A 26,020-nucleotide genomic window follows, 5' to 3' on the forward strand; every position below is an offset into this window, starting at 1 on the left:
CCAACCTGCGTGCCCACTGATGTCCTGCCCTGACCCATGGGGACACTGCAAGTTCTGTGGCCGTCCTGACAGAGAAAAGGGCAAGTGCTGAGCCACGGAGCCCCATCCCCAGCCCTTTTTGTATCTTATTTAGAGACAGGGTCTCCCTGAGTTGCTCAGGGCCTCACTAAGTGGCTGAGGCTGGCCTCCAACTTGCGATCCTCCTGCCTCAGCCTCCAGAGCGACGGAGATGACAGGAGTGGGCCACCGTGCCCACCTGGGGGAGACAGGAAATGAGACCAATGTATGAACAAGACGGGTTCAACCTCCACAGCACAGTGACGACGGGAAAACAGAATAGATCCAATGCTCAGAGACGTCAGCCAAACCCGACTAGAGGAATGTTCCAGAGAAGAATCAGAGTGCGCTCTGCCGGGGTCAAGGAACACAAGCTGACCAGGGAACGGCTCCAGGACAAAGCTGGCCGAAGAGACGGGACGGGATATAATAGGTGATGCTGGACCTCAGAGACCCGCGGGCTTCCAGAAGGTTATTATTGGAGCCACTGACCAAATCCAAAGCAGGGCCATTAGCTGTGGACACGGCAATGTCAGGGAAGGGCCATCTCCTTAGGAGGATGTGGGGCCACCCGGGAAATAGGGGTGCCTTGTGCAGTCCCAGGTGGCTCTGGGGACAGTGCGTGTGTGGCTGTGTCCCTACTGAGTCCATTCACAGGTCCCCAGGGCCTGCTCTCTGCCCTACCCACAAGGAGTCCGCCAGCCACGTCAGCAAGAGCTGCCCGAGAAACCAAGGCTCAGAGAGGTTGCCCAGCTAGCTGAAGTCACACAGCAAGTGCCCAGCTGAGCTGGGAAGCTCCCCTGCTCCCTCCACCCCGGTGGCAAGGTCACACAGACCAGTGACACTGGGGGGTGGCTCCCTCAGAGCCATCACACCTACCTGCGCCCCATGACCCCAGCACTCATCCTCGCTGTTGCCTTTTCTTGGCAGAAGAAACCCAGAACGTGCTGTATCTTGGCCGTTTCTGCTGGTGGTTTTGATTATCCACGTTCCCTCTCGGTCCAAGTTCAAGATCAGCGGGAGCCGTTCTGCTTTCCTGGGCAGCAGGACCTGAGCCGCAGATGGGATCGGATAACCTTGGCAGCATGAGCTCTGGGGGGAGGAGGGACAGAGTAAAACCCACATCAAGAATGTCTCCTGAAGAGACGGAGCATGAAGAATCCGAGCCCCCGGGGGAGCAGGGCAGCTCCTAACCAGCGGCCTCCACTCCCGTCCCCTCATGGGTCCTGTCCCTGCTGCTCAGCCCTCAGCTCATTAGCAGGCCCCGTTTCCTGGTCTCTGGTCTGCTGTGTCCAGTCCCCTCGCAGGGCCACCGTGAACCTCCCTGGAGTGTGGGACAAGTGCAGGTCTCAGGAGGTCAGTGCCTGGGACTAGTGCGGGGCCACTTCTCTGCCTGGACGTCTGAAATGTCCCAACCAATCCCTGTGACCCTCACGTCCCATCCTGAGATGGTTCGCCCTCGTCTTGGGCCCAGGACAGGACGGATCTGGGCCCGTCGATGCTCCCCCTCCTCCTCCTGGCAGCAGCTGACCATGTCGGGAATCGCAAAGGCACCATCTGTGGGCATCTGAGGTAGAGCCTGGCAGGAACGCGCAGTGGGTGGGCGGACAAAGGGGACACGTGAACAGAGCTTCGTCATTCTCGAGGGACACATGCACCGTCTCCGTTCACTAGGGCCACAGGGTTCAGAGGTGACGAGGCGGTGGGCCAGCAAACAGCTTTGTTCTTTGGAACTATTATTCACAGACAGCTCCCTCATGGGAGAGGCCTTCTTGTTGCTGATGAATGTCACTTTTTTCTTTTAAGTGTGCCACACAGCTAAACTGGCAAGCGAATGATGAGGAGATTCCAATCGCCCCAAGAAGGGACAGCTTTGGTGGACACCCAACATGAGCTACGACACATGATCCAGAAGGAGCATCGCAGGAGAATTCAGTCAGTATGTGTTTCAGTCTGTTTTCTGTTGCTATTACACAATACCAGAGGCCGGGGAATTTATGAAGTAAAAAGGTTCTCTAACTCGTGGTTCTGGAGGGTGAGAAGCCCAACAGCACGGCAGAGGCTTCTGGGAAAGGCCTCCTGTCTCATCGTAACGGGGCGGAAGGGCAAGTGAGCGTGTGTGACACAGAGTGTGCAAGGCGGCCAGATTTCTTACAAACCCGCTCTTGTGATCATTAACCCACACTTGCATACTACGGCTTTTCTTCAGCTCGTACAAATCTATTGCTTTTTACCAGTCCCTGTCCCCAGTGATAGTAGCAACTTGGGGGCATCACCTGACCTCCTGACACTGTCACAATGGCAACTAAGTCTTGACGCGGGCTTTGGAGGGGATACTCAGAGCACAGCTGTAAGGGCGTGGTGCGTATTTGAGAAGCGTCTTTAAGGAGGACGGGCGACGTGGGCAGTGCACTGTGCAGCTTGACAGGGACTGGGGCAGCGCCTGGGACCGCCCTGGGTACAGCTTTGAGCCACAGGAAGCTCCATTACTGCTGAGAGGCAAGAGGAGCCCCATGCCCAGAGGAGGTGAGCGTCGTGCTGGAAGGTGGGGTGCTGTGGGCTCACCAGGCCCCCGTTTTAAATCCTGATCATCAACGTCCTCCTCTGTGCAGGTGTGGCCCGTGGCCTGAGCCACTGGCAGCGACAGCCCTTCAAGGTGGGTGCTAGAGACTCGTTTGCAGATGAAGAGACTGAGGGTCCCAGAGACAGGATGTGAGTAGCTGGGCCAAATGGCAGAGCCAGAATTCAAAGCCAAGTCCACCCAACGCAAGATCCATGTTCTGTGTTTATTTGTCATTATTATTATTTGGCACCAGGGACTGAACCCAGGGGCGCTTCACCCCTGAGCCCCGTCCCCAGCCCTTTTTCTATCTTATTTAGAGACGCTCAGGGCCTCACTGAGTTGCTGAGGCTGGCCTCCACCTTGCGATCCTCCTGCCTCAGCCTCCTGAGCTGCTGGGATTCCAGGTGTGCGCCATCACGCCCAGCTAAGATCCTTGTTCCTTCCGGGTGTCCACAGTCTCCACTCAAAAGCAGGGGTCATGAACCCCATTTTTCATAGAGAGCCAAACTGAGCCAACCGTGTGCTCACTGACCCCAAATCTCTGCCAATGGTTCCTCTGTAACAATCTCTGGACTCTGTACAGGGCCAGAGCTGGGGACCGACCCGAGGACACCCCCATCCATATCTGCAAATCCATGTCTGACTCCAGAGTCGTGCCCTCTGCCCCCCACCATCTCGCAGCTTCCTGAGAACTCCCAGGATGGGAAAAATTCAATTTTTAAAAGTGCAAATCCACTTAGGGCCCCCATCCGGGCTGGATGGATGAATTCCTTTCCTGTGGGTACTTTCGTGGTCACCAGAACACGACAACAAAGGGAGCGTTCTGAACGGGGGTCCGTCCGACTGTGCACATTTTTCTGATTAGCAATTAAGCCTGTTGTGGGATTAATGTCCTCCGGGGCCAGTTCCCCGGGGGCTGCCTGTGGGCTGGGCCTGCTCTCTGCCTCTCCTGCGGGGACCAAGTGCACCAGGGGACATTTCTTTTCCTGAGCCTGAGTCTTTCTGCAAACGTTCAAAGCCTTTTTGATTTTGCAACTGAGAGTCTCTGAGACACTTGCCTGGGGCTGGGAGTTTCTGAGACTTTAGACACTCCCCAGACTTTGGTGGGACAGGGGGACAATGGAGGTGGCTCCCAATTTCTAAGAGTGGAGAGTCCCGCCAAGGTCAGCTGACAGGGGAGCGCCCTGTGTTGCGAATCACGGTCAAGTTCACGGGAGGTTCTGTTTGGGGAAACCTAGGGTCACGGGACCCCTGAGCCCCCTCTCCAGCTCTTTTTTATATTTTATTTAGAGACAGGGTCTCTCTGAGCTGCTGAGGGCCTCGCTTTGGCTGAGGCTGGCTCTGATCCTCCTGCCTCAGCCTCCCAAGCAGCTGGGATGACAGGCGTGCACCACCGCACCCGCCTTGCACACAGTTTTAGCAACTGGAATTCTAAAAATTCCCTCTGCAACCCCATGTAAACACCACTGCTGCCCGTGACTGGGGTGGTGTTTATGAATCAGGATGTGGTTTAGCATCTCCGCAGACCCAAGTCAAAACACTGCATTTTGAATTCCAGTCTCTCTGGATTGAAAGGGATCCTACAGACCCCCCCAAATCCAACTTTCCCTAAAGTCTGTTCACAAATTGCCTCCCCAAGATACTGTGCCCAGGAACCGTGCAAAATGTTTCCAGGTCCTGTAGTTCATACGTTTTGTTCAACTCTGTCCTAACAAGGATTGACAAAATGTCTGCACCCGGGAATTCGTGGGTGGTGTCAGAGGTGGGAGCCTGTCTCCAGCCCCTGTCCTCTCTCCCCTCTCTGTTTCTCTCTATCTCCCAAAAAAGCCTACTGGAAATACTTTGGGAAATATCATGCTGACCAGACCAGCCCTGTTTACATTTTATTTAGAGACAGGGTCTCCCTGAGTTGCTCAGGGCCTCACTAAGTTGCTGAGGCTGGCCTCCAATTTGCAATCCTCCTGCCTCAGCCTCCCAAGCCACTGGGATGACAGGCGTGGTCCACGGCACCCAACCTGGTGACTTTTGTTCCCTGTTTGCCCTTGATGTAACATTCTTGGCTACGAGGAAGTCTTACTTTTCCAACTTGCAGTAAAGTTGGTCTGATAGGTGCTGCCAGTTTATTCACTTTTTTGGCAGCGGGTGGGCAGGACCAGCTTCCGTAGCTCCCCATGGTGACATCTTTACTCTGAGATGCTATAAGATGCCACACAGTCCCACAGGCTGGGGCCCAGCCGATGACCTCATGGGGCACAAGGGTGGAAGCTGGGTGGCCTGTCACCACCACTCACTTGCTGGACTGGCACTCTGGGCCTCCTGACATGGCCCGGGGTAACCAAAGGGACCTAGTCCTCCCAAGGACACCTGAAGTGACCACTCGCCCGACCCTGCAGGCTCCCGGTGCCAAGGGAGCAGTAAGCAACAGTCAAACCTGAGCTCCTGTGCTTGTGGGGACGCTGAATCCCGATCAGCAGAGGAAATTGGGCCGCGGCCAGATGATGGGGTCAGGAAAGAACACGCAGGACTCAGGGGCCTGCCCCTCCTCTTGGTGTCCCTCTGTCCAGGGACAATGATTATGGGCAACTACAGTTTGCCCACAGCACAGTGACTGGGGAGTCCACCCCCAGAGACAGAGGTCCCATTAGTCACCAGACCCAAACCCATTAGCAGGAGCGCTGGTCACAGGGAGGGCTTTGGGCCAGGTGTGGTGGCCCACGCCTGTCATCCCAGCAGCTCTGGAGGCTGAGGCAGGAGGATCCCAAGTGGGAGGCCAGCCTCAGCCAAAGTGAGGCCCTAAGCACCTCAGCGAGACCCTGTCTCTAAATAATATGCGACACAGGGCTGGGGACGGGACTCAGGGGTGAAGCGCCCCCGATTTCCATCCCAGTACACCCTTACCCCCTCCAAACTGAGGAGTGACAGGAGGGCAGAGGGCACCAGTCGTGACCTGGGAACCTACTGCAGCGACGTGACCTGTAGCTTGTCCCACAAACGCCCCGTTCATCTTCTTGGTACAAACTGTGACTGGAAGCCTCCAGGAAGGGCCAGCAGCGGAAGGGACTGTCCTTCAGCAGGGTCTCCTGTTCCTGCCCCCTCGGGCCTGGCCACTGTGGTCCAAGCAGGCCGCCCTCCCTCGGCCAGCCCTGGACCTCTGGGCATCGGACTCTAGCCTGTCACCCTACGGCGGCTTCCAGGTCCCCCCTTGCTGGGCTCTGGGCCCCCTCAGAGCCTCCGCCACGCCTTCCTGCCACTGTCACCTGGTGACTTGGTCCTCAGACCAGAGAGGTCACCTGATAGTGACACTGAGAGCCCTCCTCCAGGCCCTTCGTGCAGACGACTCTGCCCTGTTTTCTCCCAGACGCTCCCTCGCTCCTTCCTGCTGGGGCCTGTCTTGGTGGATTAATCCACTTCTGCCAACTTGTCCACACAGAAAGTGGGCGCAGGCCCTGAACGTCCCCCGGGCAGTGGAAGGGGACGGGAGGCTGTGGTCAAAGGACGAGGCCCAGCCTTCCAGCCTTGACCTTCAGTCCTGGGAGGGAGGGAGGGGCTCCGCAGCCCTCGCCTGAGCCCTGAGCCTCTGGCTCCTCCTGGCAGCAAGTCACCTGTGTCTCCAAACGCTCTCCTCGGCGTCCAACCCCTGCGTCTCCAGAGCACCCCAGGACCCTGCAGCCTCTGGTGCCCTGGGGGGGTGTGGAACCTTTAAGAGGTGTGGCCTATTGGGAGAAAGTTAGGTCATTGGGGGTGTGCCTTTGAAGGGTGACCGCCAAGTTGCTAAGTCACGTGGTCAGTGGTCACTCCTCACTGTCTCTTGACCAATCAGCAGCAGTGGACGTAGCTGCTGGCTCCGTTTCCTGAAGCACTCGCTGCCCCTTCAGAAGACCATTCCTCTGGGTTCTCCTCCTCTGTCTCCTTGGCTGCCTTGACCTAGGGCTGCTGGGCCCAGGCCTGACTCCTCTTCTTCTCCCACCGCACTCGTTCTCTTGATGACCAATGTCATCCTGTCCTGTGTAGGTTTTAAGCACCTTGTTGAGGTTAACAACGCCCAAACCAATATCACTACTACCTTGGGCCTCTTCCCAGGGCCTAAGAGGTAGTGATATTGGTTTGAGAGTCAGGATCGACTCACGGATAAAGTGTCCCTGGACTTCACTCTATATTCAGGTGCCCCTGGCAACCTCCTCTTGGATGACTATAGGTATGTTGAGTTCATCTTGTGTTAGTCAGCTCTGTGTTACTGTGACAAAATACCCGAGATAATCAGCTTAAAGGGAAGAAAGGTTTGGATACAGTTTCAGGGGATTCAGTCCCATTACAGGAATGAACTAGGTGGGCTCCGTGACAATTGGCAGATCCAATCAATGCAGTTATTCAAAATTTCTCTTTTCACGTGTATCTCAGGGATATGTCCAAGACGTCATCTCATAATATCTATGAACTGGGATCTAAAGAACTCGCTCACTGTGGGCTGCTGACGGATTATTTTTTTTGTATGTTTTTGGAACAAATACTTCAAGCCTTACGACCCTCAAGACTCATCATCTGTACCCTCTGATCCAGCTCGCCAAGGGCACCAGGGCCTTCTCCTGCTCTCAGGAGCCCTGCGTCTCAGCCGTGATCCCCCAGATGACCCTGGTCAGCAGCTCTGCTCCTCGCACTGGGCTCCGTTTTCCCACTGTGAGGCCTGGCCCCGCGGTGTCTTTCTCCTGGGACGGCCCTGACATTGACTTTGTCCCTCCCTGGGAAAGCGAGTCACGTCAGCAGCTCCTGCTATCTCAGGAGCCTCGTCCCCAAGAGGGCCCGCCCCCGAGTTCATTGATAAAGTGTCCCCAAACTTCTCAATGGGCCACAGGCCGCAGAGCCGCGATAAGGGGCTACATCCGGCCAGACCTGCTGTCTGTCATCTGTTCCCTGTGAATGGCCAGAGGCAGGGGCAGCCCGGAGCCGTCCTGGTGAGCAGTGGAGGTGATGACGGATGTCACCCGCGGGCCCCAGCAGGACCCAGGATGCAGGCCGACAGCTGCCCGGGCTGCACCACCCTCAGCGCAGCAGGAAACAGTGACTCCAGGCTCTCGGGCCTGTCAGCAGCTCGGGCTCCCGGATAAGGCTGTCGGAGCAGGGAAGGGACAGTCCCAGGGAGGGGTGAGCTTCCTGTCCTTGGAGGCACTGTGGCCACGAGGGCAAGGTGGATGGCGCTGCCGCAGGGGCTTCTCCTGCCCTAGGGAGTGGCCACATGGGCCCTGTTCCCACGATGGCACTGGGACCAAGCCTGGCCATGGTCAGAGACACAGGGCCAGCGCTGATCTGCTTGGGCATCGCTGGGGACACAGGACACAGGGGGGAGGGGACGTGGACTGAGCAAGCCGGGCTGAACTTCTAGAAGGACAGCCAGGACCCGGTGTCACCGAACCAGAGACAACGGAGGACTCAGGACCAGGGCGGGAAGTCACAGGGGGACACGAGGTCAGGAGGAGATGAGCCAAGGTCAACCAGGGTCAGAGGACCAGGGGACCAGGAAGAGCTTTCCTCGGGAGGACACAGGGCGACGCCCGGGCAGGGGCCCGACTTTAAAAATGACCAGAAGTGGGGTGCGCGCCCCGTCTGCGGAGGTCACCACACGGCAGAGCCCAGGGCCACCGTCACAAAAGGGCCAATTTGGCCAAGTAAAAGGCTCACGGGGCCACAAGCACAAGACCTTGGGTCCCTTGTCAGCTCGGAGGGAAGGGGTGTGCCTGGAACTTGTCACCCGCTTTCTGTGACGTCACTGGGGAGCTCCTGCTTTGGGGCCACTGGGCTGTTCCCTCTGGAACTTCTACTGAAAGAACCAAAGGTGGAAGCCGACTCCCTCTCAGCTCAGGGTCACCCGGCAGTGACAGTGTCCCTCCGACAGAGTCATCGAGCGCAGCGGCAGCTGTGGGGGAAGCAGCAGAGACCCTGGGCACGCGAGGCGCCCATGATCGCGAGACCCCACTGTGGTGACAGCCCTCTGTCTCCCCTTGTCCCCTGTCACATGTGCTCATTTCCGCCCAGGTCACAAGAAGCACTGAAGGCCCTCTCCCCCACGCTGGCCCCCCACGGCTCGGGCCCCGATGCTCCTTGGCATTGGTCTGCAAAGGTCACGTCCTGTCCCTGCCCTGAGCCTGACCCGGGTGGGGTGACACGAGGAGACGGGGCGGCGTCCCAGCCTCTCACCAGTCGGGTGTCCGTGGCCTCGTTCTCTGGTCCAAAGAGAATTCCTGGAACATCACCGTTTTCTGATATCGGTGCAAAGACACCTCCAGCGCCAAGCGGTGTCCTCTGGGGTCACCTCGGTGGACCCCACGGGCACCTCTTCTTCAGGATGACAGAGATGGGCAGCCGACAGCAGATGGGGGTCCACCTTTGCAGGGTCTCTGTGTCATCAGAGCAGCTGGGAGCTACAGAGGGTTTGGTGGAGAGGGAGGCCATGGCCTCGGGTCCATTTTAAACAGACGTCTCTGTCACCAAGTGGCCCGCAGGACAGAGCGACTCAGGACAAGGCAGGCAGGTGAGGCATCCGTCCCTCCACGACATCGTTCATTCCCAAATATCCGCTGCACTCCAACCCTGCGGGGACAAGAACCCAGAAATGAGTGCCCGAGCCCCCTGGGGTTTATGGGGGGACACACCGGAAGCAAATAAACAAAGAGGTCATTTCCAGCCAGGTCAGGGCTGGGCAGAGGGTCACTCAGGGTGCCCTGATGACGAGTGGCCAGGGAGGGAGGCCATGGTCCCTTCAGAGGTCACAGGCTTGGCCTTTGGGGGGAAATGGCATTGGTGCTGAGACCCACAGAGCGGGAATGGGGGCGTCACGTGCAAACGTGGGGTCAGATGAGGGTCAGGCTGTGGGCAGAGGGACAGCCAAGACCTTGAGGGACACATGAGCTTGGCACGTGGCTGCGGAGTGGCCAGGGACGCTGGAGGCCCACTCCAGGGTGGAGAGGCCAGCAGGGGCCACCCCAGGCAGCTCCTGGGGCCCAGATCAGTTCTTCTGTGCATCAGATCCTGGGGGATGTGTCCCCCCACCACAGGGTGCGTCCCCTCCCTCTGGGTGCTGGGGACAGATGTGGCCTGGAGCCTGGTGAACTTGGCAGAGGACTCCACCGCTCCCCGCGGAGCCCCCGCCAACCCCAACCGCCTGTCCTTCGTCTGAGGCACCCCGTCACCCACTGGGGGCCTGGGAGGCCGCCCGAGGCAAGCAGCTGTTCCCCATTACCTGACGTCCCCATTGTGCGCCCGCGGTGACGGCCAAGGTCGCCCACACCCCTCCCAACAGGGCAAGGGACCCTGTGAGAACCGGGTCTCGCTTCCAAATCGCAGGGCAGCCTGGCGTGGTCGGGTTTCCAAGGAAAACATGGAATCAGTAGAGGGCAGAGCTCCGCCTTAGAGCGACTGGCCCCGCACATCCGGGGGTTTGTGCCTGGGGACTTATTTTCATTCCTTTGGTCCTAACTGATAAATAGTCACACGATAATTGAGTTAGAATTTTTTTTAGGGGTGAAAACCATCCCTGTTATGCAAAAACGTGGTGAGGGCGAGGGCAAGGGCAAGAACAGAAGGTCTGGGTGACCCAGCCGCTGTCCCCAAGTAGCCCCCTCTAGTTGGGAGGCCAGATTTACTTCCCAATTGATTGGGCAAGCATGGATTGGGCGCCTACTGTGTACCCAACACTGCTGAGCGCTGGGGAATTAAAGTCCCTGGTGCCTGGGGACTTGCGGATCTGTTGACAACCAAGGTGACGGTGACACTAGGACACTCAGGTAGCCGAGGCAAAGCACTCTCGGGTCTCAGTTCTCAGGACACCCTCTAATAGGTATTGTCCTTTCCTGTTTGGGCCCAGAGATGGAACCTGGGGCGCTTAGCCACTGAGCCACAGCCCACCCTTCTCACAGTCTGAGGCAGGGTCTTGCTGGGTTGCTGAGCCCCTCTCCTCGCTGAGGCTGCCTCTGTCCTCTCCATCCTCCTGCCTCAGCCTCCCCAGCCTCTGTCCTCTCCATCCTCCTGCCTCAGCCTCCCCAGCCGCTGGGATGACAGGCGTGCGCCACCACTGTACCCAGTTGTCCTTTTAATTTCAAAAAGCCGCTCTCTCCCCACGACTTGGCTCCACCCTCTCCTGGTGACTTCACTACCAAGCAGGACCTCCCCATGGGGACACTGGGCTGTCCCCAGGCCATCCAGGCTCCCACTCTGTGCATTTAGAGAAAGGCCCTTCTTTCCCTAGAGTTTCAGAACCAGCCCCGCGGTCAGCTCTGATTGGTCCGGCTGGAATCACACGCCCATCTCTCAGCCAATCCCTGCAGACATGCAAATAGGGGCCTCTCGCTGAGAAAACTCAGCAGACCACGTGCACTGAGGGCAGTCCCCACCCTCTACCGGGTCTGGATGTGTTCTGTCCCCCAAGGGTTCCTACACGGGAAGCTTGGACCCCAGTGTGTCTCCACACGTGATCTCCCCCTCCCACAAGCCACTGTCATGTTGAAATACAGAAAAGGGGACCCTCACCAGTGGCCTGAAAGGGTTGCCTGACTTTAGATTCTAAGTGTTCAGAACTTAATAATAAACTTCTCTTCTTTTTAAAGTATCCGGCCTCTGGTATTTTGTTACAGCAACGCAAAACAGACTAGTTCAGCCCTCCCTCTTCCAAGTTTCCCTAAGGCCACTCCTCTCAAGGACACACAGAAGCTGGGCTCTTTGGACGGGAGACCATGGCATCCAGTACGATGGAAGAAGGGTGGACGTGGAGCTCAACAGGCCTGGCTAGTTTCCTGTGTGACTTTCAAGAAGGATCCTCATCTGGGCCTCATGTATAAACTAAGAGATCACAGAACCTTCCTGGCTGGCTTCAGGGATGATCAAATAGATGCCCATCATCGTGGCTGGCCCAGGAAATGATGCCCGACCTTCCCGGGAAGGGGTTTATGATGTAGGAGAGGCTGAGCGTGCCAGGGCCACCTGGGGGAGGGGACTGAGGGTGGGCATGGGGCTGTGGGTGGCCAGAGACTCAGCCAGGTTGACAGGCACCAGGGAGGCCGAGTCTCCATACTGAGCTCCTGGGACGGGGCCACTTGGATGAGCTGCTGTTTGCGAAGTCCTGGCCAAGCCTGTCACCTCTCCAGCTTCTCCACGTTCCCAGAAGCCACTGGCCCAGAGCCTCTGCGCAGCGCTTCCAGAACACAGCAACCAAGCCCTGCCCCTGGCTTCTCAGGGGAGTGGGGGAAATGGACACGGGGCGGGGAATGGTGGGGTCCCTTGAGGTGAGCATGGGACTCTGCAGGCAGGCCATGGAGACCTGAGTCCTGGCACCAGCTGACACCACCCAGAGAACTGTCCCCTCCTGTGGGATGGGGTGACTGGGAACTGTATCTGTTGTGTGCACCGTGGAAATACACATGTGCACAACGTGGCCACTGTGCAAAGGAAGGGAGAGGCCCTCTGGGGTAGGTGCGTCAGGACATCTTGATTCTACCTGTCCTCCAGGAAGAACCCCGACCAGCTATGAACATGAAGGTCACAGGGGGCCCTTATGTCAACAAAACCTCTGACAGGTGCCCCATGCGCTCCTAGGGCCCCGCGAACACAGCAGGACATGACATCAGGCAGTGGGGAGAGATGGATGCCCAGGAGGCTGAGGCAGGAGGATCCCAAGTTTGAGGCTAGCCTCGGCAACTCAGTTTGGCCCTAAGCAACTTGGTGAGACCCTGACTCAAAATAAAAGATAACAAAAGGCTGAGGAGGTGGCTTATGTGGCGCTGCCTGTACTTTCTACTTCCTTCCCGAGGATTTCCATTTCTTCTCTTTTTCTGCAGTTGGCTCCTGACGGCTCTTGGTGCCGTTTCAATGGCTGCTTTAAGGTCAGGTCATGTCCGCCAGCCTCCTCATGGCCTCTGGTGACTCTTCTACTCACTCCACCTGCCATCGTCCTGGCTCTTGGTGTGACAGTGTCCTGGGCTTTGCTGCTGTTGCTGGACACTTCTGTGGTACAGGCTCGAGTCCTGCTGGACCTCCCTGAGTCCCTGCCCACAGGGAACAAGGGTGGCACCTGGTCGTGACTCACAGTGAAGGTCCCGGTCCAGGGTCCCTGTCTGGCCTCCTCAGCACCCAGGTGGGGGCTTTCCTGACTGTCACTGGGGGTGACAGTTCCGGCTCCCTAGTCCTTTGAGGAGGGACCTCAGTGTGGGACAATGCCCAGGGTCCCACCTCCCCTGGGCCTGTGACACTGCTCCCAGGAGGAGAGGTGCCCGTCGTAGCCCCCGAGTCCCCACAGAGGGCGACTCCAGGGTGGGCGAGCAGGGAAAGGGGGCCCCACTGTCCAACCCTTGAGTGGCCTCTGGACCCCATCCCAGCAGGACCTGGAGGTGCCTCCGTCCAGCCTCACAGGACGGAAGGGAAGTCCCTGGTGTCTGGACCAGGTGTGAGCGTGTCCCCGGGGCTCACGGTGCTGGGTCGTGGTCCCCGAGGGCCATACCCTTGGAAGTGACTGATACTGGGCTCTGGGGACACTAGTCAGTCCCCACACGTGCCCTGTATAAAGACAAGCCTGGCCTGGATCTCTCTGGCGTCCCACCTCAGCCTGCGACCCCTGCACTCACCACCCTCTCGCCGAGATGCCATCTGCACGTCGTGGGGTAGCAGAGCGCCCGACCCAGAGTCACGCTGATGTCATGCCCCTGGGCCTCCAAGACTGTGAGCTAACAGACCCCTTTTCTCTGTAACGTTCCCAGCGTCTGGTGTTCTGTCACAGCAACAGGCCACGGACCGAGACAGCCCCCCACCACTTGCTGCTTGGTCTCTGTGCACATGGAGGAGCCTCCTGTCCACGACGGCCCCACCTGGTCAGGGTGCCCTTCCTCCCACCAGGGCTGCAGAGAGCGAGGTCACTGGACTTGGCTGATGTCCTCCTTGGCCCCGATTCTCCTCCCAGGACCCCCTGGATCCTTGGTGAACTGCGAGGTCTGTGCCCCCGTCACTGGTGGGGCACGGCGTCACTGGAGAGTGGACTTCCTGGTGCTGTCTGCCCCGGGATGCACCCTGAATGTAGAGAGGGTGGACCGTGCTCTGCCCCTGGTCTTGGGGTCCCCAGGGGAAGCCCGGTCACTGGCATCCACCTCAAGGCCAACACCCGCTGTCCCTCTGCACATCCAACCTGGATGCTGACCTCCCTCAGCAAGAGCCCCAGGAAATGCCTGGAAACTGGGAATGGAGATGGAGAGTCTAGGCCAGCTGCCGTGGATGGTTGACAGAGTTAACAATGACTCCACAAGTGTGTGCTGAGCCGCGGGCCCCCCTGAGAGCGCTGCTCCTGCCAGGTTTCTGTACCCAAGTTACGCTGGTTTCATAAAAGGAATTTGGAAGGCGTCCCTCTTTCTCTGCGCCCAGAAATATTTTAAATAGCAGCAGAGTTCTCATTTCCCCAACGACTCGGTTGGATTCCCTCCTGGGCCTGGTGATTTCCCCTGCTTTCCTGGATGGGGTGGGGGGGAGGCACTGTGGAAGGAACCCAGGGGCACTTCACCCCCGGGCCACATGCCCAGCTCCTTTTATTCTGTTTTCAGACTGGGTCTTGCTAAGTGGCTGAGGCTGGCCTCCAACTTGAGATCCTCCTGCCTCAGCCTCCTGAGTCGTGGGGATGTCAGGCCTGGGCCATCACACCCAGCTCGGTCCGTCGTTTCCAACTTGGGGCTTGTATAAATACAGCTACTGTAACATTCAGGCCCAAGTCCTGAGTCGACATGTTTTTTCTCCTCCTGGATGGACACTGAGAAGTGGGGAGACCAGGCCACGTGGTGGGTACGGCCTGTTTTCTCAGTGGCTGCTCCCCTTCACGCTCTCACTGCACAGCAGAAGGCTCCAGCGGCTGCGCTTCCTGGCCAGCACCAGGTCCTCCAGCCCCCGATGTCTGGGGGTTGCAATTTGGTAACTTAGACCCAGCGGCGGAGAGAGAGCGTGAGCTCCGAGGTGCACACGGGAGCTGGCGGTGAGCCGAGGACCCGCTGGAGACACCAGGCACCGCCAGAAGAGCCGCCCGCGGAGCCCAGCCTGCCACCGAGCCCTGGGCTCAATATGAAGTCCTTCAGTTTAGGCCTCTAGGTTGCCGAGCGGCAGCTGAGCAGTACGGCAGGTCACGGGCTTAGCCTGGTCACCACAAGCCGATGAAGAGGCCTGATGATGTCATCGCCATGACAGTGTGGACCACGCCCTGCTCAGACTCCCTGCTGGACACATAAGAAAGGCTGCTTCCTGGCCTCTTCCCTGAAGAAGAGCGTGACGTCAAGACAAGGTGACAACTGGGACCCTCCAGTGACCCCTCAGACCTGTATTTATTCCTCCAAGTTGAGACCAGTTACGAAGTCCTCAAGACTGGGGTCCTCCTGCCTCGGCCTCCCAAGTCAGTAGAGTGTGGGTCCACACGAAGCCCCTGGCTGAGGAGGGGGATAAGAGGGATTCTGGAAAGACCGCAGTGGGCAGGAAGGACCCGAGAAGAGAGCTGGGAGGGGGTCTGGCCTGGTGCTCCAGGGAGGCAGCCATGCTGGCCTCCTGCTCATACCTTCCACAGCTGCTAATGGCTCTAGAATAAACTCCAGGGTCCCGCAACTCCACTTGCCCTTCCCCCTCTTGATCTGCTGTCCCCCAATCTTATTCTGCTCCAGCCGCACCTGCCTCCTTGGTTCCTCAAGCAGGCCCTGAGCCATCCTTCCCCAGGGCCTTTGCACATGCCCTAAACCATCCTACCCCAGGGCCTTTGCACATGCCCTAAACCATCCTACCCCAGGGCATTTGCACATGCCCTAAACCATCCTACCCCAGGGCCTTTGCACATGCTGTCTTGTTGTTTTCCATCCCCTTCCATGTCACTGCACTCACCCTTCAAATTTCTGGGGTTCTAATGTCACTAAATCATCAATCTACACCAGGTTACCTGTCGTCCCTACTTAAACCCCATGCGTTTCTCTAGGTCCTGCTCAGCAGCTCAGCAACACTTATTATGGACTGTACATTTGTGCTGCCCCATAACTCACACATTGAGGCTTTCTCCCCTCGCCATCTCCTTTTTTCTTTGGTTCTGGGGGTTGGACCCAGGACCAGGGGTGCTGTGCAGCTGAGCCACATCCTCAGCCCTTTTTATTTTTTGGGACAGGGTCCTGCTAAGTTGCTGCGGCTGGCCTTGAACTTGACTCCCCCCAAGTCCCGGGGATCACAGGTGTGCGCCACTGCACCTGGCACCTGGGTCACACTCAGACAGTGCCTGACTGACCATGTGACGGACAGCTGTCCCCCACCTGTCTGTGGGTCCGTCTTGCTCTTCGCTCTGCCCCAGAGCCTGTCCAGGGCCTGTCCAGGGCCAGACGTGAAGGAAACACTAAACTGGACGTAGCCCAGGAGGACGGCCTCGGGGACACAGTGTCCCGGGCTCATCCAGAATCTCGCTCCTGAGGTGGGGGCCACGGTCCTGAGAGGCCTCCCCTCGGGGGACAGCTCTGTCTCCCCCTGGACGGGGCGAGGACTCTGGCCCCGGCTTCACCGACAGCGGACACCAGGTCTGGTCAATAAGTAACCCGTGCCCCTCGCCTGGTGGCTGGGCCAGGTGCTGGGGGAGAGAGCAGGGAGCTGGAACACGCAGTGCCCACCCGGGGACAGGGACAGGGAGTTCTCCTGGGGCTTTGGTGTCTATTTGAACAAGGAACCTCTCCTGAAGTCATCCATAAACAAGTCTGAGGGCAGAAGCAAACAAACAGCCCCGTAGGCCCGCGTTTGGGAGATGTCATCTGCGCAGCGGCAGGAGGACGCCAAGTCACTTCAGCCCCAAAGAGGACACTGGCCCCTTCCGCTCTGCCCGCAGAATCCCTCCTGTCCCTCGGGGCTCCAGGGCTGTGTATGGTCACTCGTGAGCTTATCTGTCCCTTTGCCACGTGTCCCACAAGAGTGCAAGTCGCGTGAGGGCAAGGACAGATCCACTCCTCACCGTGTCCCACTCACGGCTGCTGCTTGGCATAGAGCCTCCTCCATAAATGCTTTGATCCAATAAGCACAGGACAGAGGCCGAGCGACAGGTGGGAGGAGAAGCCCCCAGGCTGACAGTGGGCTCTGCGTACAGCACAGGAGGGCATCGGAGTGGACGTCGACGAGACTCGGGTCCTGGATCAAGCCATTCCTGAAGTCCTCGCCTCCACTGGAGTTTCCAGTCACGTGTGCCAGGGTAAGCCCTGGACCTGGGGCGCAGGGTGAGGCTGAGCCTGGGGCAAGGCTGCAGGGGGACCCCTTGGGACCGCTGCGGGCACAGGTTGGGCGTGTCTCTTGCACAATTTTCCAGTGGTCAGTGGCACAATGGGCTTAGTGACCAGATCATGATGCTGCTCCCCCTCCTCCTCCCAGCAGCCTGGAGGCTCAGGGTCCCCAGGGATGGATTAAGCAGCAGCCACCACAGAGGCCGCCAATTAGACAGTTAAGGGATGGCACCAAGTCTGGGTTCCGCTAGGGCCTCTCTCATCCACCGCCAAGTGCATGTCCTTTGAGGACAGCCCTGACCACATGCCGGCCAGGCCTCAGCGAGGTGTCCGGCGGGCCTTTCCTTGTGTCTTTGCAGCGCTCAACCACACAGACCAGCCCGGGCCCCTCTGGGGACTCACACTGCCCTGAACGTCCCCCTCAGGGACCTGGGCCTGCTCCCTCCTTCTGCCTGCCCGTGTCCTGGGGACAGCACTACCCAGGCCTGCCTTCCGCTTCTCCCCGCTGGGGCGCTCTGCTGAGAGTGGGGTGTCCTGAGCATGCTCCGGTTGGATTCTGGCAGCCCCCCTGCAAGACAGGGGCCAGGCCGGGGTCTCAGCCAGAGGGAGGCTGGTCTTTCAAGAACCGGAGGGAAAGGGCTTGGTCTTCACTGTGCCCCTCCCCACCTCCATCCCACGTGGCTCAGCAGGGGCCTGAGGTGCAGGGATCCAGTCTCATCCTTGCACGGGTACTGCTCCTGCTAAGTCGCTGTGTGACCCAGGGCCTCCCGCTTGCCATCTCTGGGCCTCAGACTTCCGACCCCTCTGTCCTTCCCACTTGGTGACTCCTGGCTTCTCTGAGCTGCCAATCTCCCAGTCCTTTGGGAGAGATCAGAACTCCTCCATGTTTTCAAAACACAAAGGACAAGAGGTGAGGACAATCCTTCACGGCCCCCTCCTCCCCAACGGTGGCGCCCTGGTCTCTGTGACTTGGTGGCTCGTCCCTCGCAGGCTGCAGAGGGACACACGCACAGCAGGCTGCAAAGAAAACCTGCAAACGAAGCCAACCATATAATTACTCATGGCAGCGCTGGCCTGAGCCGGCACCAGCTCCGGGCACTGGATGGGGTCACAGGTTTGCCAGCTGCCCCCATGCCACCCGGGGCCTGTTCCCAGGGTCCTCCGTCCACAGGGGACAGCTGTAATGGCCGCTCTGCTAAAGGTTGTGTGCGACCACAGCTCTGGGAGGCAGGGACAGGGCCACCCAAACCTCAGCAGGGACCCCGAGCTCTGTCTGAGGTCACAGTCAGCTACACCCCTGGCCCCATTTTTTTTTTTTTTGAGACAAGGTCCAGCTAAATTGCTGAGGCTGGCCTTCAACTCGTGATCCTCCTGCCTCAGCCTCCCAAGCTGCTGGGGTGACAGGTGTGGGCCCCTGCCTGCGCCCGGTGCCTTTGTACCGTCTCTGAGTGCGGCTGCTGAGGCAGAAGCTCAGGTGACCTCCCGCGTGGGTGGCGTCCCGGGATCCTGATTTATTGATCTATTTTCTGGCCCACGGGGAGTGAGACTCGGAGCCCGGGTCACCGAGGCCCGTGCTGTCCGCGAGCCCCATGGGGGCCTACCGTTAACTCTGCACCTTGCAGACAGTTCTCGTCTTCCCCATCCAGCACCACGGCCTGAAGTGACAGTGACGATGACAGCGAGCCCCCTTCCCATCTTGTCACCTTCCTTCCGTATCCCGCTTCTTGAGCCCGTCCGACCGCAGAGCTGAGCTGAGCAGAAACGACAGCGAGGGACAGGCCTCCTGTCCCCGTCTGTCCTCCGGGCGAAGGTGTCGCTGTGTGTGAGCGCGCCTGTGGGCAGCAGACACGGTGCACCACATTAAGAAACTTCTAGAAGCCGTGGCCCTGACAGGTGTGAACCTCACCCACCTCCTTCCCTGTGGCTGGTTCTGGCCCAGGTGGCACCTGCAGGTCCCCAAGTGAGGAGGGTGAGTGCTGCTCTCAGGCCACATCTTCCCAGAAGGGCACCCTGCAGGCAGCCCAGATGGACGGGGGGGAGGTGGGGTGGGGGGGGGACACGCCCTGGGCCCCAGCCAAGCCCCGGTGGCCTGCTCCCGTCCAGAACCCAGCGAGCCAAGGGCAGGGGCTGCGGGGGCCACTCTTGTCCCTGGGATGAGGAGGCTGTGGCTTGGGGGCCGTCACAGGAGAGCCGGCAGGCTCCAGATTCTGGGTCCAAGTCCCACAGATGCCTCAGGCCACTGGGCCTGGGTTTCTGCTGCGTCTGTTCAGCCCCATGTCCCAGGGCAAGTCCCTGTTCCCACCAGACCAGGGGACATTGGGAACGTGAGTTACCAGTGACAGACGCCAGAGGAAAACCACTTCAGTTTCCCAGGAGGGGATTTTCTAGTTCACAGATATAAAGAGTCTTGGGGGGAAATGCCTTCAGGTGTGGCTAGATCAAGGTGCTCAGACACCGACCCCAAGATTGTGACTTTCTCCAAACTTGGCTCTGCTTTCTCCTCTAGGGGGAAGGCAAACTCTTCCTTTGAGGGGGGCAAGAAGTCTGGGATCACACCTTCCACCTGAAGCAGGTGAGTCCAGGAGAAAGGCAGCAGCCCTTCCAACTGATGAGGTGAAACCATAGGACCCCAGCTCTCAGGGGCCAGTCAACCCACACACCCAAACGGACACAGCACTGGGAATGTACGGTCCAAGAAGCTGGGGCGGGGCTCAGGGGCAGAGCACTGGCCTGGCACGTGTGAGGCGCTGGGCTGGATCCTCAGCACCACAGAAAAAGAAATAAGTAAATCAAGGTTTTGTGTCCATCTATTGAAAAAAATGTGGGAGAAGTAGATCCTGAGAAGGAAAATGGGCATTGCCCAGTGTCATCCTAAAAGACAAGTGGTCTGATGACTTCCTTGCATCTTATCAAAGTGACACTGCTCCCCAAACAGGCCAGAAGTCACAGCGACACGCTCCACATCACAAGATGCTCCAGGGGGCGCAGGCACGAGGCGATCAGGGTGACAGAGAGCTCTTGTTCCTGCCCGACCCACTTAGGACATGGGTAGCTGCCAGACGGGGCCTTGGTCATTTGTCCCTTCATCTCCAGTCCCACTTTTTGGTAACTGCACGGTGGGGGCTGCTTCTGTCGGTGCCTGCGCTGGCCACCAGATGGCGCTGTTGCGGTGTCCAGTGTGGGGGGGCAGGAGGGTCCAGCCCCGGGCCTCCACCCAGAGACTGGGCGGCCCTCCTCAGAGCCCCACGGTGGGTGGACTGCGCATCCTCACTGCCCAGAGCCTGCCCCGGGGTGACTTGCTGCCCACCTGACAGTGGACACCTCACTGTCGCCCACAGAGTGGGGGAGAGGGGCCGGCACCCTGGGCTGCGGCTCCTGAACCCCAGTACGCAGGTGGCTGGGGAGACCCAGGAGGCCTGAGGGGTGCCAGGACCCTGTTACCAAAGCAGGTTTGGCAGGTGGTTAGAAAATCGTGTTTGTCCTCCAGATCCATGACCTCTGATGATCTGACCATTTAGAAGGAATTAAAAAAAAACCATTTAAACTTGAATTTTAAATGCAAAGTAAAATGCAGTGTAAGTGGTTTACAGACAGATCATGTTTTCTCTGCAGATCTCTGGCGTCCAGCTGTTGATACAGATGCGGAGGTCTGATGGCTGGTGAGATCTGGGAAGGAGTGCACTGTGTTGATCTGTTATTGGTGTCTTCATGGCATTTGTCTTGAGCTGGGGATGGACGCCAGGCCTTGCAGAGCTGGGTGACACTCCACTGAGCCCGCCCAGCCCAGGAGGGACTGAATTTGAAAAGTTGAGTATTTAAAATGCCCCGTCTGCAAACAGACCCTGGGACCATGCGGCGTTCCTAGATGGCTCCTGCCAGCCGGCGGGGGGACAGCTCAAGGCTGCCCGGGCGGCTCACGCGCAGGACAGACAACTGGACTGGGAGCGAGGCTGACGGACAGGTTTACTCACAGACCTTCATGTGACTGGACCAGAGTCCTGCGTGGCCACCAGGAGGGACGGCAGGCGAGGCCGAGGCGGGACACGCTCCAGCCCTGTGTCCGCAGTCCCTGCCCTTCAGGCCCAGGCAGGTTCCCCACTGTCCCCAACTGTCCCCAGCCCAGACTCAATGCGCTCTGGCCGGCTGAGAGGTCCAGGAGCCAGGCCCAGGGAGGACGGGAGGCGGGAAGGGGACACCAGGTCCCACAGGGACCAGGACCCGCCCAGGGCGCTCAGGAGGTGGGGCCGAGGGGCTGGCACGCTGGGCCAGGGACTGCGCCCATCCGAGCACGGGCCTTCACAGATCAGCCCTCCTGAGACACGACCACCAAGGCTGACCCGTGCCTGCTCCCCGGGGTCCCCTGGACAGGAGCCAGCTCCATCCGGACAGCACTCGCACCAGGCGGGGCCTGTGACCCCAGTTGACAGAGGAGCAAAAGCTGAGGCCCAGAGAGGTCAGGTAACTGGCCCAAGCCACACAGCCATGAGCGGCAGAGCAGGATTCCACCCCAGAATCCTGGCCCCAGGACCCCAGGCCCCAGGCGGGGCCCATCACCCCAGGAAGAGGCTGAGGGTGAAGGGCGTGGCCCCGCTCCCTCCTCAGGCTGCGATCTGCTCCCAGGGCCAGGCCACTGCGAGGGCTGGGGGACCGGAGCGGGAGAGTGCTGTCCATCCCGCAGCAGGAGCCCAGCCCCCTCCTGGGGCGCCCCAGGCCCCCCAACACCCCCAGCGCCTCCCCATCCAGAGTAGAGGGGCCTCAGACCTGGGGGCTGCTCTGATCCCATGGCACTGGTGACAGTCCCCGGAAGTGACCAGGAGGCGGCCTGGGGCGTTGGGAGGCGGGGCTGGGACCTTATCTACCAGGAATTCCAAGGAGTGGCCCTCTCCGCTCAGCCCTGCCCTGCCCTGGGAGGCCCCGGGCTCTCTGGCCATCAGGTCGAGGCCTGCTGGGGTCCACTGTGAGCGCGGGCTTCCCTTCCTGCAGGACTGGGCCTGCGGCTGTCCCCACCAGGGGGCTTCAGAAGCCCTCAGCCCACCCACCCACGGGCTCCCAGGGAGTCACTTCCACACCCAGCCAGCACCTGCCGCCATCGGATCCCAGAAGGCCCCGGCAGGAAGGGCCGCAGGTTCCAGCCACCTACAAAGTGTGGAAATCGCGGCTCGGCCAGGCGCCACCTCGGGTCACCTTCTCATCCAGTTAATGAGTTGTCACAAGTGGGCGCACCAGCGTGACGCTGGCCCCCACAGTCCTACCCCCAGTCCCCAGAGATCAAGCTCCATGTCAGTGGGACCACGCAGCCTGCCCCCTTCCCCTCCCAGCCACTAGCTCCTCCTGCTCGGCACTCGGGGAAGTTCTTCTTCGCATCTGGCTGCCGTTGCTCTTGTTGGCTGCTCCATATGATATTCCAGGGAGGGACCTGCCCGGTCACCCTTCACCTGCTGAAGGACGCTGGGCAGCTGCCAGGCGTTGAAGCTGCCTGTAGATGGCGCCCGTTGGAGATTAGCAGGGGGCCCGGGCGGGCAGGTACCCCATGGTCCCCATTTTTGAGAAGGAAGCAGCAAAGAAAGACTGTCACCTGTCTGGCACGGTGGCACATGGTGCACGCCTGTCACCCCAGCGGCTCCGGAGGCTGAGGCAGGAGGATCGCAAGTTCAAGGCCAGCCTCAGCAAAAGAGAGGCCCTGAGCACCTCAGTGAGACCCGTCTCTAAATAAAACACGGAAGAGGACTGGGGAGGGGGCTCAGGGGTCCAGGGCCCCTCGGTTTAAGCCCCAGTGCCCAAAACAAAGCAAGAGTGCCACCTTGATACACCTGGAAGTCACTTGATTTAGCTGACCTCTCAAAAATATTGTTTTGGTTTGGTTTTTGGCACTGATCCACATCCCCAGCCGCTTTTTACTTTTTATTTGGAGACAGGGCCTCACTAAGTGGCTGAGGCTGGCCTCCAACTCGCGATCCTCCTGCCTCAGCCTCCTGAGTTGCCGGGATCATAGGTGGGCGCCACCTCACCTGATTCACTCATTATTTCTGAGACGGCGTCTCACTAAGTTGCGGAGGCGGTCACGAACTCGCAGTCCTCTTGCCGTGGCCCCAGGTCACTAGGATCACAGGCACGCACCCCTGCACCCAGCCAAATGTCAGTTTCCTGGTAAAATCTCTGTCCCCAGGGTACTACTGTCCCTTTCCTTACTGGACTGGCTTCAGGACCTCCGAGTCAAAATGATGACTCCTGGGATCCCCCGCGGCCTCGGGTCCTGCTCCCAGCTTTGCAGAAACCACCTCGGGGTTTTTAAAGGGTGACTGTTGTCGCCTGGTTGTCACTGGGTCCTGCCAGAATCCCTGTGTTGAAACCCTCTCTCCGGCAGGTGACGGTGACTGCAGGACAAGCTGAGGCCTCTGGTCAGTGGGCAGGCAGGTCTTGAGGGTGGCCACCTGACATCCGGAAGCTCCTGATGATCTGTCACCCTGTGGGGACACGGTGGGAAGGTGCCACCTGCGGCCCAGGAGGTGGCTCACGGCACACGTCCCCCGCACAGGGATCTGCCGACTGGCACCGTCCTCTTGGGCTTGGGGCCTGCAGAACGGTGACCGGCGGGTTTCTGCTATTTGTCAGCCACCAACTCTATGACACTCTGCCACAGCAGCACAGGGACAGTGACAGGTGCTCACAGGGTGAAATTCCAAACTCTCAAAAGGCAAACCCACCCTCCTGCCTTCCCGTGTCACCTGTCTGCGCCCCCGTCTGTCCGTCCTTGTCTGTGGCCGGCTCCCACACCCCCAGGTCCTTGTCTCTCACAGGAGTCACCCTGTCACCCACAGGATCACTCCAGCACTCATCTGTCACACGGATGACGCTCGACTCACTTTCTTGCTCTTGCTCTTTGTTTTTATGGAGAAAAAAAAAATCTGGACTGCGCACCGCCACTCCGGGCCATCGCTGCTTGTCACATCCTCATTTTGAAATCGTTGAAGACCCACAAGAAGTTGCAGAAACGGCAGTGCCAGCCCCCGAGTCCCCGTCACCCTGCTCCTCCCAGCGCCCTGTGACCCTCTTGCGTAACCAGGGCGCTGACAGGGCCCAGCGTGAACCTCCAGTCCATGTCCCGGGGCGTCCCCAGGCTCCCCAGTACAGGGGTCTGGGCTGGCTGTTCTGGGGCGCACAGGTCTCTAGGAGGTTGTCACCGAGCAGCTCTGTGACCCTGGATGTGGAGCTGCTCGACTGCCCCTGGGAAGGACTTGGTGTCGACACCGGACGGCAGCCCCCCCAGCCCTGGTCCCTGGCAGCTGCGGATCATACAGACGTGGCTCTCATCACCGTGATTCTCTTGTCACCTGACACCTGTGGAAACGGGAGCGCACAGGAGGTGACCGTTTGATGCTGGCCTCTTTTTCCCTCGGCACCATTTCCCTGGGGTCAGTTCACACCGTGTCTATCCACAGCCCTTTCTTTCTTTTTGGGTACCAGGGACTAAACTCGGGGGCCGCTGAGCCCCGTCCCCAGCCCTCTGCATTTTCTATTTGGAGACGGGGTCTCGCTGAGTGGCTCAGGGCCTCACTAAGTGGCTGAGGCTGGCCTCTACCTTGTGATCCTCCTGCCTCAGCCTCCAGAGCCGCGGGGACCATTTCTTTTATCACTGTGCACAACTCCACTGTGTGGATGATGGCATTTTTCAGTCACTCACCTGCGCAGGGACATGTGGGTATCTGCAGGTTGAGGCCAATATAAATAAAGCTATTCGGGATGTGCAGGGTTTCTTCTGCAAGCCGCCTTCTTTTTTCAGGGACAAATACCCAAGAGTACGATTGCCCAGCCTCGTGGTTCTAACCTGAAAAGCCAAAGCTAAACTGCTCTCCAGAGCAGCACGTGATGCCCAGCGTCTCAGGGCTCTGGCAGGTGGGGTCCTGGGCAGCACTGGGTACTTTGGTCACCTACGTCACCGTCAAAAAAATACCTGAGCTCGTCAACTTAAAAAGAGGCCAGGTCTGTTGCAGCTCCCGTTGGAGAGGTGCCAGTCTAGGCTGGCTGGGATGCGGCTTTGGGGCGCGGAGGGTGGCCCAGGGTGGTGGCAGCAGGCGCAGAGAGGAAGAGGACAGGTTGGGGTCCCAGAACCCACTTGCAACCTGCAGCCTCCACAGCCCCACAGCCTCCACGGTCCCTATGGCCAGGTTCCAGGTGAGTGCCGTCCGCCCTGCGTGTCCCTGCGTGTCCGGTCAGCGTCTGTCCGAGTTGCTGCTCTCTGTCCCACTGGACGGTCTGTTTCTGAGTTGAGATCCACACTGACCTTCTGGACACAGGTCCCCTGCTGCAGATGTGACCTGCAGACACCTCCCCGCAGACGGTGCCTGGTCCTTCCCCCCGGGCAGAGCTTCTGCGGAGCGCGCACTTTTAGTGGTGGTGACGTCCAGCTTGTCCGTGTGCCCATCTGGGGGTCCGCAGTCTGGACGCTGGGTTGTTCTTTCAGGGCATCTTGTGGACAGGCCCCGGGAGCGGGGAAGGGCCTCCTCTGGACACTGCTGTCCATCTGGCAGCCATGGGGGGCACCGCCTGCCGCACCTGTGAGGCTGGGCATGGGCGTCCACCACAGGGTCCCGTCCTGGCCGACCTGAGACGTGGAGGGTGGTCCCTGGGCAGAGGATCCGTGTGATCCTCTTGAAGGGCGACCGCTGGGCCCAGCTCTGGGCGCGTTTCCTGGCAGGAGCCCACATGGCCCTTCTGAGGTGGGCACGCCCTGCAGGGGCATCCTGTTCCCCGACACAGCGGACCCCAGGGCCCTTTTCCAGAGAAGACGGGCATGGGGACCGAGGGTCCAGCAGGGAGGACGGCCCCGCCCAGGGACAGTGGGCATTCATCAGCCGAGGCCTGGGGAGGACGGCGCCCACCCTCCCGCCCTGGGCACCAGCACCCGACCCCGGGCTCCCGGCCTTGGGCCTTGGCTAGAAGCACAGCGACGGCCCCTCCAGTTCTGAGGTCCCCAGACCCACTCGGAGCCACCACGCTGCTTCCCAGACACTCCAGCTTGTGCTGGGCCTGCAGTGGGACCTGTCACCCTCAGTATCCCATGAGCCAGTTCCCCGTGTAGCCACACCCCCCCCCCCCCCCCCCGCTGTCACTGTCTGGAGCCCTCGCGGAGGCACCCAGCGCCCTCTGCAGAATGACCCTCTGG

The 26,020-nt window shown here is 59.5% G+C and overlaps 3 long non-coding RNA genes across 12 annotated transcripts in view; 2 read left to right on the top strand and 1 right to left on the bottom strand.

Annotated features, from left to right (window-relative positions):
* The window catches only part of LOC120891634 (uncharacterized), a 51,927-nt gene that overhangs the window by 4,509 nt on the left and 21,398 nt on the right, over nt 1-26,020 (bottom strand). The window contains exons 1-4 of one of the 4 annotated variants that reach the window (XR_013431286.1): nt 24,539-25,920; nt 18,459-24,195; nt 8,810-9,202; nt 937-1,149 (exon numbers count right to left, since the gene is read on the bottom strand). This is a non-coding gene — a long non-coding RNA (uncharacterized LOC120891634). Of the gene's footprint in view, nt 1-936; nt 1,150-8,809; nt 9,203-18,458; nt 24,196-24,538; nt 25,921-26,020 lie in introns of those variants that run through there. The other 3 variants (XR_013431288.1, XR_013431289.1, XR_013431287.1) reach the window with 3 other exon arrangements.
* Nucleotides 1,060-11,216, top strand: LOC144371159 (uncharacterized). Its single transcript, XR_013431292.1, has 4 exons — nt 1,060-1,629; nt 1,864-1,996; nt 2,388-2,583; nt 2,670-11,216. It is a non-coding gene; the product is annotated as an uncharacterized LOC144371159 (long non-coding RNA).
* LOC144371157 (uncharacterized) lies at nt 14,093-24,604 on the top strand. 7 transcript variants are annotated; one of them, XR_013431282.1, is made up of 5 exons: nt 14,093-16,829; nt 18,504-18,826; nt 19,364-19,429; nt 19,793-19,962; nt 20,470-24,604. It is a non-coding gene; the product is annotated as an uncharacterized LOC144371157 (long non-coding RNA). The 7 variants fall into 7 exon arrangements; XR_013431283.1 differs by lacking the exon at nt 19,793-19,962 and having other exon boundaries at nt 14,101-16,829; nt 20,470-21,315; nt 23,222-24,604; XR_013431284.1 differs by having other exon boundaries at nt 14,102-16,829; nt 18,504-18,750.

This window comes from Ictidomys tridecemlineatus, chromosome 16 (assembly GCF_052094955.1).
Source record: "Ictidomys tridecemlineatus isolate mIctTri1 chromosome 16, mIctTri1.hap1, whole genome shotgun sequence".
Taxonomy (NCBI): Eukaryota; Metazoa; Chordata; class Mammalia; order Rodentia; family Sciuridae; genus Ictidomys; species Ictidomys tridecemlineatus.